Consider the following 14,081-nt stretch of genomic DNA (forward strand, 5'->3'; position numbering starts at 1 on the left):
GACAATAATCTACCTTGGGAGAGGATTTTATAAACATAAGAAGAATTTTTTTTAGCTAACAAGATACACAATTTGGACATTCATGATAGCCATTGAAAAACCCCGATTCTTGGTTCGTTTTTTCTCGCACTAATTAAATAGTTTTATTTGTTTATGTGATTAAACTAGTTGATAGTTAAAACATCTATCAAATTGTTTTTTACACTTCTGAACTATAAGAGATAAAAGACTCTGAAATGATATTGAGATCAGTCCTTCCCCGTGAACGAACTTCTAAAAATTCACGTCAACAAATACTCTCATACATAATTGATATTTGCATGTTTAACCTAGTTTCAAATTTTATTTATTTTAAAGATTTAATTGAAACCTAGTTTTCAATTTTCAATCATTAATATGAATATTGCTTATGTATCTATGGTTAATGCTAATCGGATAATAGAATTTTGAGTTATGTCGAGTGGCCGAAGAACAAGTCCAACTAACCTCAATGTAAAAATGAAGAAAAGGCTAATTTATTATAAGATTTTGACAAAAAACTTAATATTCAATACCTATAAATCAACCCCACTCTAGTGGGAACACGAACGCAATTTATGAAGCTGACCCACATCGTGGAGTATGTAAATATAACTATCATTTTTAAAAATTTCAAAAAGACATATTTTTGTCGCAATAGCTCTAACTGACAAAAAATCTTGATATGATAAATTGATTCAACCTGGTGCCAACCTCGGTCGCGGCAGTTTTATTTTTTTGAAAAAAACAACTTTCATATATCCAATACGTTTAACTTTCTTGTATTGTGATTTTCTTATGTTTGTTAATCTGCATTGAGCGCTTAATATAATTAGAGGACTAGAAACGTTTATGAAAAATAGCTTTCATATACCTAATACGTTTAATCTTCTTTTTTATTTTTCATCAGTAATCTTGTATCCAATATGTTTGATTTTCTTGTATTGTGATTTTCTTGTGTTTGTTAATCTGTCATTGAGCTCTTTATGTAACTGGAACCGAATAATTTCTAATTGAATCTTTAGGAGTTCAAATGAATCGGGAGAGGAGTCGTAATTATAGTACATGATATGATATACATAATTTAAGTATTAGATCGGGATATTAATATGAGAATTATGAAATTGATAACTCTTGGCTTTCAATAGTCTATAATTTAAATTTGAATGAACACGGGATTGGCGTTCAATGGATAGTTGTAGGAACTGTAATCTACCTTGGGAGAAGATTTTATAAACATAAGAAGAATTATTTTTAGCTAACAAGGTACACAAATTAGACATTCCTTATAGCCGTTGAAGAACCTCGATTCTTGGATTGTATTTTCTCGCACTTATTATATAGTTTTATTTGTTTATGAGATTAAACTAGTAGATAATTAAAACATCTATCAAATTCCTTTTCACAATTCTGAACTGTAAGAGATAAAAGACTTGGAAATGGTATTGAGATCAGTCCTTCCCCCGTGAACGAACTTCAAAAAATATCCTTCAACAAATACTCTCATATATATTTGATATTTGCATTTTAAACATATGTTCCGATTTTATTTATTTTAAAGTTGTAATTTCTATTTAGTTTTCGATTTTCAATCATTAATCTGAATATTGCATATGTATATATGGTTAATGCTAATCGGATAATAGAATGTTGAGTTATGTCGAATGGTCGAAGAACAGGTCCAATTAACCTCAATGTAAAAATAAAAAAGGCTAATGTATTTTAAGATTTTGACAAAAATCTTAATCTTCAATACCTATAATCAACTACACTCTAGTGGGAAGATGAATTCAATTTAAGAATGCCGACCCACATCGCAGAGTATGTAAATAATACTATCATTTTTATAAAATTTCAACAAGACATATATTTGCCGCAGTAGCACTAACTGACAAAAAATCTTGATAAGATAAATTGATTCAACCGGGTGCCAACCCCGGCTGCGGCATTTTTATTTTTATTTTTTAAAAAAACAACTTTCATATATCCATTACGTTTAATCTTCCTTTTTATTTTTCATCAATGATCTTGTATCCAGTATGTTTAATTTTCTTGTATTATGATTTTCTTGTGTTTGATAATCTGTCATTGAGCGTTTTATATAATTAGAGGACTAGATAACTTCTGATTTAATCTTTAGGAGTTATAATGAATCGGGAGAGGATTTGTAATTATAGTACATGATGTGATAGACACAATTTAAGTATTATATCGGGAGATGGATATAAGAATTGTAAAATTGGTAACTCTTGGCTTTTAATAGTATATAATTGTACTTTGAATGAACAGGGAAGTTGCGTTCAATGGATAGTTGTAGTCACTACAACCTACCTTGGGAGATGGTTTTATAAACATAAGCAAAACTAGTTTTAGCTAACAAGGTACACAAATTAGACATTCATTATAGCTGTTGAAGAACCTCGATTCTTGGATTGTTTTTTATGGCACTTATTATATAGTTTTATTTGTTTATGAGATTAAACTAGTGGATAGTTAAAAAATCTATCAAATTTAGTTCTATTTGTTTATGAGATTAAACTAGTAGATAGTTATAACATTTATCATATTTTTCACACTTCCGAACTGTAATAGATAAAAGAGTTAGAAATGGTATTGCAAGCAGTCCTTCCCCATGAACGAACTTCTAAAAATACACAATAAAAAATACTCTCATACATATTTGATATTCGTAGTTTTCAACCTAGTTTCCAATTTCATTTATTTAAAAGTTGTAATTTCAATCTACGTTTCAATTTTCAATCATTAATCTGAATATTGCTTATGTACATACGGTTAATGCTAATCGGATAATAAAATGTTGAGTTATGTCAAATGGCCGAAGAACAGGTCCAATTAACCTCGATGTAAAAAATGAAAAAAGGCTAACCATAGTTTTTATGAAATTTTTTTCTTGATGTTGTTGATATGATTTTAAATATTGTGAACAGAATTCCCCAAAGGGTTTAAAATATTCACCTCCACTATCACTTTGTATTGTTTTGATTTTCTCAGATTATCGTGTCTCAACTTCTTCCTTATAGATTTTAAATTTATCTATATCTTCGTCTTTGCTTTTCAGCAAATATACATAGCAGTATTTTGTACAATCATCTATGAATGTAATAAAATACTTATTTCCTCCTCTTGTTGGAGCGAATTTTAAATCACATATATCGCTATATATTTGGGCTAGCACTTTGGTGTTTATTTCCACACGTTTAAATGATGATCTCGTTAATTTTGCCTCAACACAAGTATGACACTTATGTTTTAAATCAATTGTTAATTTTGGTATGTATTCTTTTACACTTAACCTTCATAAAGTGTCATAACTAACATGTCCTAATCTAGCATGCCATAAATGAGGAAACTCAAGCAAGTAAGCAGAAGAATTCTTCATTTCATTATCGTCCTTAATGGACATAACATTGAGCTTAAAAGGCCCATCAATTACATAACCCTTACCTACAAACATACCACTCTTAGATAAAACAAATTTATCTGACTCTATTATAATGTGAAAGCCATGCTTATTCAACATAGAACCAGACACCAGGTTCTTGCGAATATCAGGCATAAAAGTACATTCGTCATAGTCAGATTCTTTCCATAGGTCATCTTCAGAATTAACTTGCCTTCTCCTTCAATCGTAGAAGTTACAGAGTTCCTCATGTAGAGCTTCTCACCAGCATTAGAAATTTTGAGGCTAGAGAAAATCGCCTTATCCGAGCAAACATGCCTTGTAGCTCCAGTATCAATACACCATTCCCTTGGATTTGAGCCAACGAGGTTTACTTCAGAGATTGTAGCACATAGGTCTATATCACCTATCTCCTTGGACACATTATCAATCATGTTTGCTTCCTTCTTCTTGCTGGGCTTCTCGGGCTTCTTGCAATCGGCATACCTATGCCCCATTTTATCACAGTTTGAAGCACTTTTATTGAAACTTTGACGGGTTCAAAATTCCTCCTTTGGGTGTCAGCTTCCCCCCTTTCCCAAAATTGTTCTTCTTGGGCTTGGAACTCTGGTGCTCCACAACGTTTGCCTTTTCAGTGGCAACATTAGTTTTCCTCTCGGATCCTTTGTTGTCTTCTTCGATACAAAGTCTAACGATAAGATCCTCCATAGACATCTCCTTACGCTTGTGCTTAAAGTAGTTCTTGAAATATTTCCAACCAGACGGCAACACTTCAATCACAGCAGCAACTTGGAAGGACTCACTTATGACCATCCCCTCAGCATAGATATCATGGATGATCACTTATAGTTCTTGCACCTGACTGACCACATTCTTAGAATCCGCCATCTTGTAATCAAGAAAGCGACCAACGATCCACTTCTCTTTGCCCCAACATCTTCGGTCTTATACTTATGGTCAAGTGATTCCCATAAGACCTTAGCTGTTGTTTTCGAGCAGTATACATTATACAATAAATCAGCCAAACAATTTAGCACATAGTTCCGACAGATATAGTCGGCATGCTTCGAGGCATCCGCAACATACACAGTCTGCTATATTACTCTCAACAGTGAGCAACGGTACTTCCTCCTTGAGATATCGATCAAGGTTTAGAGTGGTAAGATAAAACATCATCTTTTGCTGCCAGCGCTTGAAGTTCGATCCATTGAACTTTTCAGGTTTCCCCGTGTATGCAGCAGGCACAACAAGATGAGTAGGCGCTACAGGATGCGTAGGCGCAATAGGTGGAACAGTCATAATAGGTGTATGTACACCAGTATTCTGTCCAAGAGGCACGTGGAAGGCTGGAACTGTCCAACGACAGTATGTCCCCAAGGCGTTCCTCCCCAAGGCACATGTTCCGAAGGCACGTGTCCAACCGGCGGTTGACCCCCATCAGGTACTAGTACCTGTGCATTAGGGTTTAGCGGCGGTTGGTGATCCCCATTAGATATTATAATCTGTGCGTTGGGATCAACCACATCATTACCAGTCATATTGTTCATGTTCTCCATTAGTCTGTTAAATAAAAACATGCAAGACAGATTTGTCAGTCACAGATTAAACAAAATATTAAGCTTTAAGATTGTTGTACAATCTGTGCAGAAAACAAACCAATATGTGTATGTGTGTGTGAACAAAATGATCAAAACAGAGTAACAGAAAAGGAGAAGAGAAGGATATAATCCGAGTCCAGTACAGAACTATCTCCTTAAAGCTTATTAGCCCTCACCGCTCGTGAGCGAGCGAAAAGCCTCCCAGGATAAACCGGATTGCAGTGATGTAAAACAACACTCTCAGCGAGCTTGAAACAGAGCAAGAAATTATCACCGGAGGAGAGATAGGTAGGATTTGTGTTTAGAAGCGAATGTGTTTTTGGTGTATCTAACCCTAACGCCCTAGACGTGTTTATATAGGTGTAGATAGACTTGTGCTCTACTCTTTTACATAATTAAATATCATTAATTATGGAATCGATGTAATACTTGCAAGCTACTCTATTCCATAAATAATCTGAAATAAAATCAGATTAAATATATCAAGAAAATCACCATATCAATTAATATGAAATAAAATCAAATTAATTTATGCCATAATATTTGAGCCAAATTCTAGTGGAAAATAATAATTTCCATTATTAAGAGAATATCATCATATCTCACACATCCTTTAGTCATAATGCTCAAAATATGACTTATCAATATGGGACTTATACCCATATTTTCCAACAATCCCCCACATGGGTGAGATTGGTGATCTTAGTAACACACACCAGATAGACAGACAAACACAAAGTTTGACTTGGTGATAATTTCTTCGATCAAATATAGCATACGATAGGTAGAGAATGCTCCTTGAACCTTCGCTCGAGTAAGCATACCGACTTAACTGGTAGACATTAGACGTGCTTGTCCTTGAACTATTCGACCTGTTTTGTAAACGATGATATACTTATCATTAGATCTTTTCTGACTCGTTCAGCTCTCATGGGTATGTCCATTTTGGCCATGGAACATCGTCCTGGTTCTGCAGGAGTTTCTAAAGAATTGTGCCTCTCAATTCTCCTTTGAAGCGGCCCCACTTGTAATATCCTGGACATAACGTGTAATTATTTTATCGGTAAATGATTATTACGTGATTATTATGTGATTTTTGGTGAAATTATTTGACGATTGGTGTTGTTATAGTGGATGTTGATATGTGGTAAAGTATAAGTATGTTAATTTTATTATGTCCTGAATAAATATAGATAATTAATGTATAATAATTTATGTTAATTAATATGTTAATTATTATATGATTTTATAATTATTTATGAATTTCTTAATTATTTTCTAAATAATTACAAAACTATTTTATAAACCCGGGAATCATCCAACTTCAACCGTTTTTATATTTTTACAACCCAAAACTCTTCCGAAAACTCATTCCTAGCGTAATATGGTAATTCCAGACATTTTCCGTATTTTAACTTTTTCGATCCGGATTACGGTTTGACCCGTGCGTGGCCCGGCGCAAAATTTTTGATACGATAATAATTTTTGATAAAGCAACAAAATCCGTATTCTTAAAAGTCGGGATAATATTATATTATTTTCGTATAAAGTGTTTTATAAGAAGTCTGGTTTGGATAATTATCCACTACGGTATTAAATCAGATCGTTTTTTGCCGTTACTTAGCGGCTAAGTAACTAATTTATCGATCCAAAAAGATCCAAAATGAACCAATATTCCAAAATATATATAACCCTTTTATCATTTCATTTTATTCGTATAATCATAACCAGTCAGTAAAATCCCGTAAAATACAGAGAAAATGTCGAATTCATATCGCGTTCTTGAAAATCAAACGCACGAACGAGGGCAGTTATCGAACTCCGATTCAAGCGTGCAATATATCAAAATGAAGCTCTCGAAAATACCTTTCTGAATCAACCATCTATTTTTGTGCAGAAATCAAGGTATTTTTCGTATTGAATTGTTTTATTTCGAATTTAATAAAGATTAAATTATGAAATTTTTTTCTTGATGTTGTTGATATGATTTGATGATTCTATCGTGTAGATAATATTTTTCTGGTCAATTTGGTATATTATATGTCAAAAATAAAGTTCAATAACATATAGAAAATTAAGTTTGATTCTCGAAATTGAAAATTAGGGTTCATGTGTTTGAATGTTCTTAATTGAATTTTAGGTGTTTTTGATTCTAGGGTTATTAGTTAAAATTGACTATACCAACGTGTAGATCGTTGAAACCGAATTGATTGATGTATATGTGGTTAACGGAGGATAACTGGAAGGTGTTCGCCGGAAAAAGTAACAGGGTGGCGGCGAAAACTTTGATCGGATTTTTCCGGTCGAAATTGTTAACGGTTGGTGATTTTGACATTGCAGCTGTGTTTCTGGAGTAGCAGGGATCGTGTCCCATGAGTTGTGCACGTTTCTGGGTCATTATGGTATTGCCAGGAAAAGCTTCAGGCGACGGAGTCGCCGTTAGTGGCTTCCCCGACCGTCGCCGGCGAGGGGAGGAAGACGATGGCTAATTTACACTTTAGCCATCGTTCTTTTCTCACATTCGCACTTTACTCCCTGAAATTTTAAAAAAATTACAAAAACCTGATTCCTATTTTAATTATTTACAAAAATTATACTTTCTTTTTATAATTATTTAGAAAATTGTTTTTAATTATTTAAAATTCAAAAATTCATTATTTAATTTCTGAAAAATTATTTTTATTTAAAAATAATCTTAATTATTTAATTAATTAATTTTAAATGATAATTAATTATTTAATTAGTCAATTAATTTAAATATTAATTGAATAAATTAATTTAATTAGTTATTAATTAATTTAATTGATTTATTAATTAGATTTAATTATTACTTTTAATTTAAAAATTCTGAAAAATAGTTTCGAGCTTTAAAATATTATTTTAAATTATTTTTAAGGCTCAATAATTATTGTAAAATTATTTTAAAGTCAGATTCGGGTGTTCGAAAACCTATTATTTAATTATAAATTGATTCGGAGACCCGTTTTAATTCTGAAAAATGTTCAAAAATTCGTAATAAATACGTGGAAAATCATTTTGACTCCAAATCTTCTTTGAAAAATTATTTTGATTGAATGTCTTACGTGCTATGTGCTACGTGCTACGTGCTATATGATTGATGTTTTATATGCCTATGTGGTTAGTGTTTGACTGTGTTTGTCATAACTTTCAAAACGAAGGGTAGTTAGAAGCTTGTAACGGATAGAATGATATGAGATTGAGTATTGATAGATAATTGTGATACCTAGCAGAGTAAGCGAGGCATAGGAAAAGGAAGCCAATGATCAGCAAATATAACCGAAGCGTAGAAAAAAAAGAAAAAAAGAAAGCAAGTGATCGGTGAATAGAAGCAAGGCATAGAAAGAAGATAAGTGGTTGTTGAATATAAGCGAGAAATGAATGCAACCATGTTGCAAATATTTTCAAACTTTCTCATAACATGTTGCTATTATTCAAATAACTCCTATTTAAATACAAGCGCTTTAAACTATCAACCTTGAACCCATGATTCTTATTGATCTTGAGCCATAAGGCTTATTCTTACAAGCGCTTGCTCACACATAACCTGTACTACCTGCTCTGGCATCTGGAAGCCTACAATACGGTAGGGGCCACGAGGAACGCACTTACGAGCAGTGCGCCTAAGTCTGGCCATCCTCTTGCTTAACTGCCATGGTTAGAACAACGTAAACATATGAGTATAAAACTCAACAAGTAACTATATGACAGTTCTACGATACATATCAACAATATACTAATACTGCTTTAAGGCATTCTACTTTAAATCTCTAGGTGGGCAGATTTCTATCTCTGGGCTATGAAGGGTTATGAAGAAAGATTTGGGCTTTCGGGAATCAAAGCTCAAGATAGGGTGGAAGCCGACAATCATCACAAATCATTATCAGGATCTCAAAGGATCTTTCAAGTGGAAAGCAAGAATCTATACATCTCTAGGAATCAATTATATGATTGATAACAATATCAGAATAGAATCAGGGTTCTCAAACTGAATATCAAACAATATCTCAATCAACTCATCACAAATCATTTTAAACATTTCATTTTCAAATAATCAATTGCTGAATAAGGGATTCAATTTCTCTTTATTAAATGATATGGAACCCTTGATTGGACTACTTTAACTTTCAATTCATAATAATATGGGTGATTAGTCCGTACCGAACTCCATCTGGTCTTTAAGGTACCTATGGCATAATTTCAGCCTTAAATTGGACTAGCCCCACTAGTCTCTTATATGACTGGACTAGTCCCACTAGTCTCTTACGTCTCAATCCAATCCATTAGGAATTCATTTGGAAAACCTTTGGAAGAAAGAAAGGTTTTACTAAGTTCATTTTATTATTACCAAGAATATGAAATCATTCAGACTCTTTCAAGTCGAAAATCATTCTTAAGTTCAATTTCAAGAATTCAAAGAAAGTGAATGAATCAAAGGTAAGCAAGGTTCAATATTAAAGATCTTGATCAAATGATCATAAGGCATACAAGTTAGGGAATCAAAACAGTTCCAAGGATCATCATGGAATAAGATAACATAAAATGAAAGATCATTACGCAAGGGAGTTCATAAAGGTTCTTATAGGGTTAACAAGAATTCAAGGTATCAACAGGTGATCAAGATATGAATGAAAAGGATACTATAAGGTTTGAACAATAATCATATCAATGATAGGTTTACAAGAACAATGACAGGGTATCTCAAGAATCAATAGTAGGTTTACAAGGAACAATAACAGGTTCACAATTGCTATAAAAGTTCAATACTCTATCATGGCATGAACAATATCCTCTCTATAAACAATTATATGAGTAAGCGGAGTTACTTGCCTGAATTCGCTTTCCTGTTTCACAAGGGTTGAACTACTGCCACCTAGTACACTTTCCCTTTCCTAGCCCCAATGCCTTCTCGCTCCGAATCAATAATTCACAATCAAACCCTAATTAGATTCTCACTCGACGTTCCCAGAATGCTTAACAATTAACCTTTATCGAGAAACCCTAAAAGAGTATATTTATACTCAGTCATATCCACATAGCACGATTATACCATATACTCGTATACTTTAACCAAATAGTCATCGAATCACATATTGCGACGCAATTACAACACATAGCATATAATCCTTGAATCCAAACTCTACACTCGATTCATAATAACAATTATACAATCTCGTACCATAACGACTCAATCCTTTCTTTTATCTCATTTAATTCGAACCAAAAAAACAAATAATCACATAACTCTTAGAAATCTCACATGCATTCTCTTGGTAAGATATTGGAATCAAATCAATTACTTTTACACTACAAGAGATGAGGTTAAAAATGATGGAAAAAATTCCGTCAAATTTAATATAATCCGTCACATTTAAGAGCAGTTCCGTTGTATTTATATTAAATTAAACGGAAAGAGAACCGTGACTTTTGTAGGGGTCACTTTTATTATTTCCGTGGAATTTTACACTTTATATTCAACGGATTTTCAGTGGTATTTACCAATTATTAAAGTTGACGGATTTTCTGTCATATATAATAAATTTGAAATTCCCGGCTCAATTTATAAATTTGACTGATTTTCTGTCACATATAAAAAATTTAAAATTTCATCTTTCCCTCTAAAATTTTCATTTTCCCACAAACTTTATAAATTCAACGGAGTGATTCTTAAATATGACCACATAAATATGACCGATGTCGTAGTATTTAAACTATTTTTTAATTTTCTAAAAAAGTAAAAATATTTATTTTCTATTTTTCTCCATATATAACATTTCAGATTCCGTCAAATATAATTGATTATACTAAATATAGCTACTGTGGACATGAATTTTATAAATATTTGTTCAAACAACCTATATGAAACACAGTTTATCAGCATTTTTAACAAAAAAAATAGCTACAAAATAACATACCTAGCTTGGTAAATAAAATAAACACAAGTTTTTTAGAAAAAAAAATAAAGTTATAGCAATACATGAGTATTGTACTTTCTTTGCATTCAACTACATTCACTTTCCTTGCATCTAACTACATTCTATCCTAACTAATTCAACTAAACATTATTCTGATCTACTGCAAGTACCTGATCCTACACTAAAATGACCTACATCCTACTCCAAGCACCTGATCCTACGCCAAACACCATAATGCATCCTAAAAAAATATCTCATCATCAGATATGTCGGGAGTGCCACCATCATGTGAATCCTGCAATATCAATCAAAATTTAAAATATGAGTACTCAAAGTCTCTTTTCAATATTCCAATGTTCTATTAATAAAAAATTATTATTATGATTTCTCTTCTAGAAATTTTTACTTAGTTTTATTGCATAGATAACTATTCAAGTTGATCAGTTCTCAAATTTACATGCCATAATCAAATCTAACTAAAAGCAACAAACAAGACTAAATTTAATACACTATTTAAAGTATTTTACACTTTTATATTACTGCAGATCATATCTCCACGTCAACAAAAATATTTAAAAACCTATATAAGGGGTCTTGGGCAGGCCGTAAATTATACTAATGCCTGGAATTATGGCTACCTGAACAATGATCCCATCACAGAACTGCATTATATGAATCCCGTGTAACTTAAACCAAATAATACCTTCATAATGCGACTAAAACTACAGGACTATACGAGGCAAATCAGGTAGATTTCAATTAGAGTATAACACATTAATATTTAGATAAATAAATGGATGGATGTTTTTTAGCTAATGGAGTTGTTTAATTCTAAAATTTAATCAAAATGTACCTCTGTTATAACCTTCTTATATTCGGCAAGATTGTTGCAACCATATTATATGCCACTCGAGTGTACTCAACCCAAAGCATGTAATCATTTTTTATCACTTCTGTTTCTAACCGCTGAGTATGCTCTTCTATCTCTTTGCGAGCTACAGAAATATCATCATCATAAGCGTGAACAATTATAGCTGCTGTTCCCATTGCGCGTTGTAGAAGATCAGGGGATAAGCATACAACATGGTTAGGTGTCAAACATGGGTTCCGCTGAACTAACAATTCTTCACCATTATAAATATCAGACAAGTTCGCTCGAACCCCCATAAATAGTCTATTTTTTTTGTGTGCTTGAGTACCAAGCTCTTTCGAGATTGAACATGCCACCTCTGCCTCAGCGCGCATACGTTTGTTGGGTGACATATGAGATAAAGCATGGGAGAAGATGTGTTTCCCTCATTGTTGTGTATTTTCGTGTATACTCATTCCATCCCTTCACCAGTAAAGCCTGCAGTATAATACATAAGGATCAATACTATGCAAACTAAAATTATATAAAAACTAAATTAGATAAATTTTTTTATCTCATAATACCTCATTTTAAAATGACAAATTCCATGCCTAAATTATGTATATACTTGATAGAAGAGTTTAACCACAAAATTACCAAGTAGTAAGTACAACATCACATTCAAAAACAACTTATGATGTAAAACAAAGTACAAGTTCCTAGCAGATTATATATACTAAATAAAAAAATTGGCCTCAAACAATTTACGCATAATCCATACCCTCATACGATTTGCTGACTCAGGTGTCCAGAAAGTTCCCTTTTGATTTTTTTTTCTCGTGGGTAGCATCAAAGAACTCAACCAGTGTAAGCATCCGTTTTTCCTTTTCCTCGAGTTCCTACAATAAGGCATTAAGCGAAATAATATAATGTGATAAATTGAAAATTTTGTTTTTCTTAATGTTAAATGAAAATTTCAAAGACTCCACTTCATGAGTGATATACCTAAGTTCTTACTGTTTTGCTAACTTATATATAGAGCCTTTTACTTTCCTCACTTATATAATAAGAATGCAACTATAAAATTGAACATACATGAGCAAACATGAACAAATAAAGCTCTATTAATAGATCACCCAGACTTCTAATTTTTGTGACAGACTATAAGACAACATATAAATCATGCATTTTCAGTTATCCGCTTTACCCTTCCTCCTAAAGTATTCATATAATTTTTATATTAAAAGTTGACATGCAAATTATAACCGTTACAAAGAAAAACTTAAAAAGTAAACTTGCCTGGCGAAAAATGACATAAGGTTTTGCGCCAGTAGTATGCAATAACATCTTGCGCTTTCGATTTTCCTTATTTTTCTTGGACATTCTCTGAAATTTTTCTGAATCCCACCAATCACACAATGCTTCCCAAGCATCCAGATTGATGTGTAAAGGTTTGACATCATGTCGTCTAGTTCCTAGTGCACTATTTTGAACTCTTTTATTAGCTTGTTTCAACTCCCATGAAATCATACTCTTTAAATTAGTCTTTAAATGTGCCTTCACTTTAACACGTGCCACTTCTACAGGAACTCCTTGCTCGAAGTCATAGTATTTCTGACATTCAAGAAAAAATTACCGAAATATAAGGGTTGTCCAAATATATCTACCAAATTTAAAAGTAATCTAAAAAAACCCGTAGTAAACATACTAGATATATAGCTATGAAATCCATTTATATATGTGTGTGTACTTAGTACCTCAAACTCATCAAGTACATTCCTGTAGTATCCGTCATCGAAGAATTGTGTACGAGGTTTACCAACGCTATCCACAGCTCCTTTAGGCCAAAAACTCTTGATATTGCCTTCAAAGTCTTCTTTTGTATATTTTCTTTAATACTGCAACATACATTATTCATCACTAATAAAACTTCTCATATAATATAAATTAAAAATAAAATGTTTAAAAGAAGATATGACAAAATTGTAATTAAAAAAAACAATAGTGAAATTTACTTACTACTTGCCGCTAAACGAAACAATTCCTTTTTTTGGTTCACCCTCTAATGGGACGTTGGGGTGATGACCTGTTGAGACTGATCTATCAGCCCTCTCAAAGTATGGACTCAACGGGATGTTCCTCTCATTCTCATTGCTGCTACTATTACCCCTTCCACCTTCAGCATAATTTCCCCTTCCACCTCCATTTCCCCTTCCTCCCCTGCTAGCCCCCCTTCCACCTCCATTTCCCCTTCCTCCCCT

This window comes from Apium graveolens, chromosome 8 (genome assembly GCF_009905375.1).
Source record: "Apium graveolens cultivar Ventura chromosome 8, ASM990537v1, whole genome shotgun sequence".
Lineage (NCBI taxonomy): Eukaryota > Viridiplantae > Streptophyta > Magnoliopsida > Apiales > Apiaceae > Apium > Apium graveolens.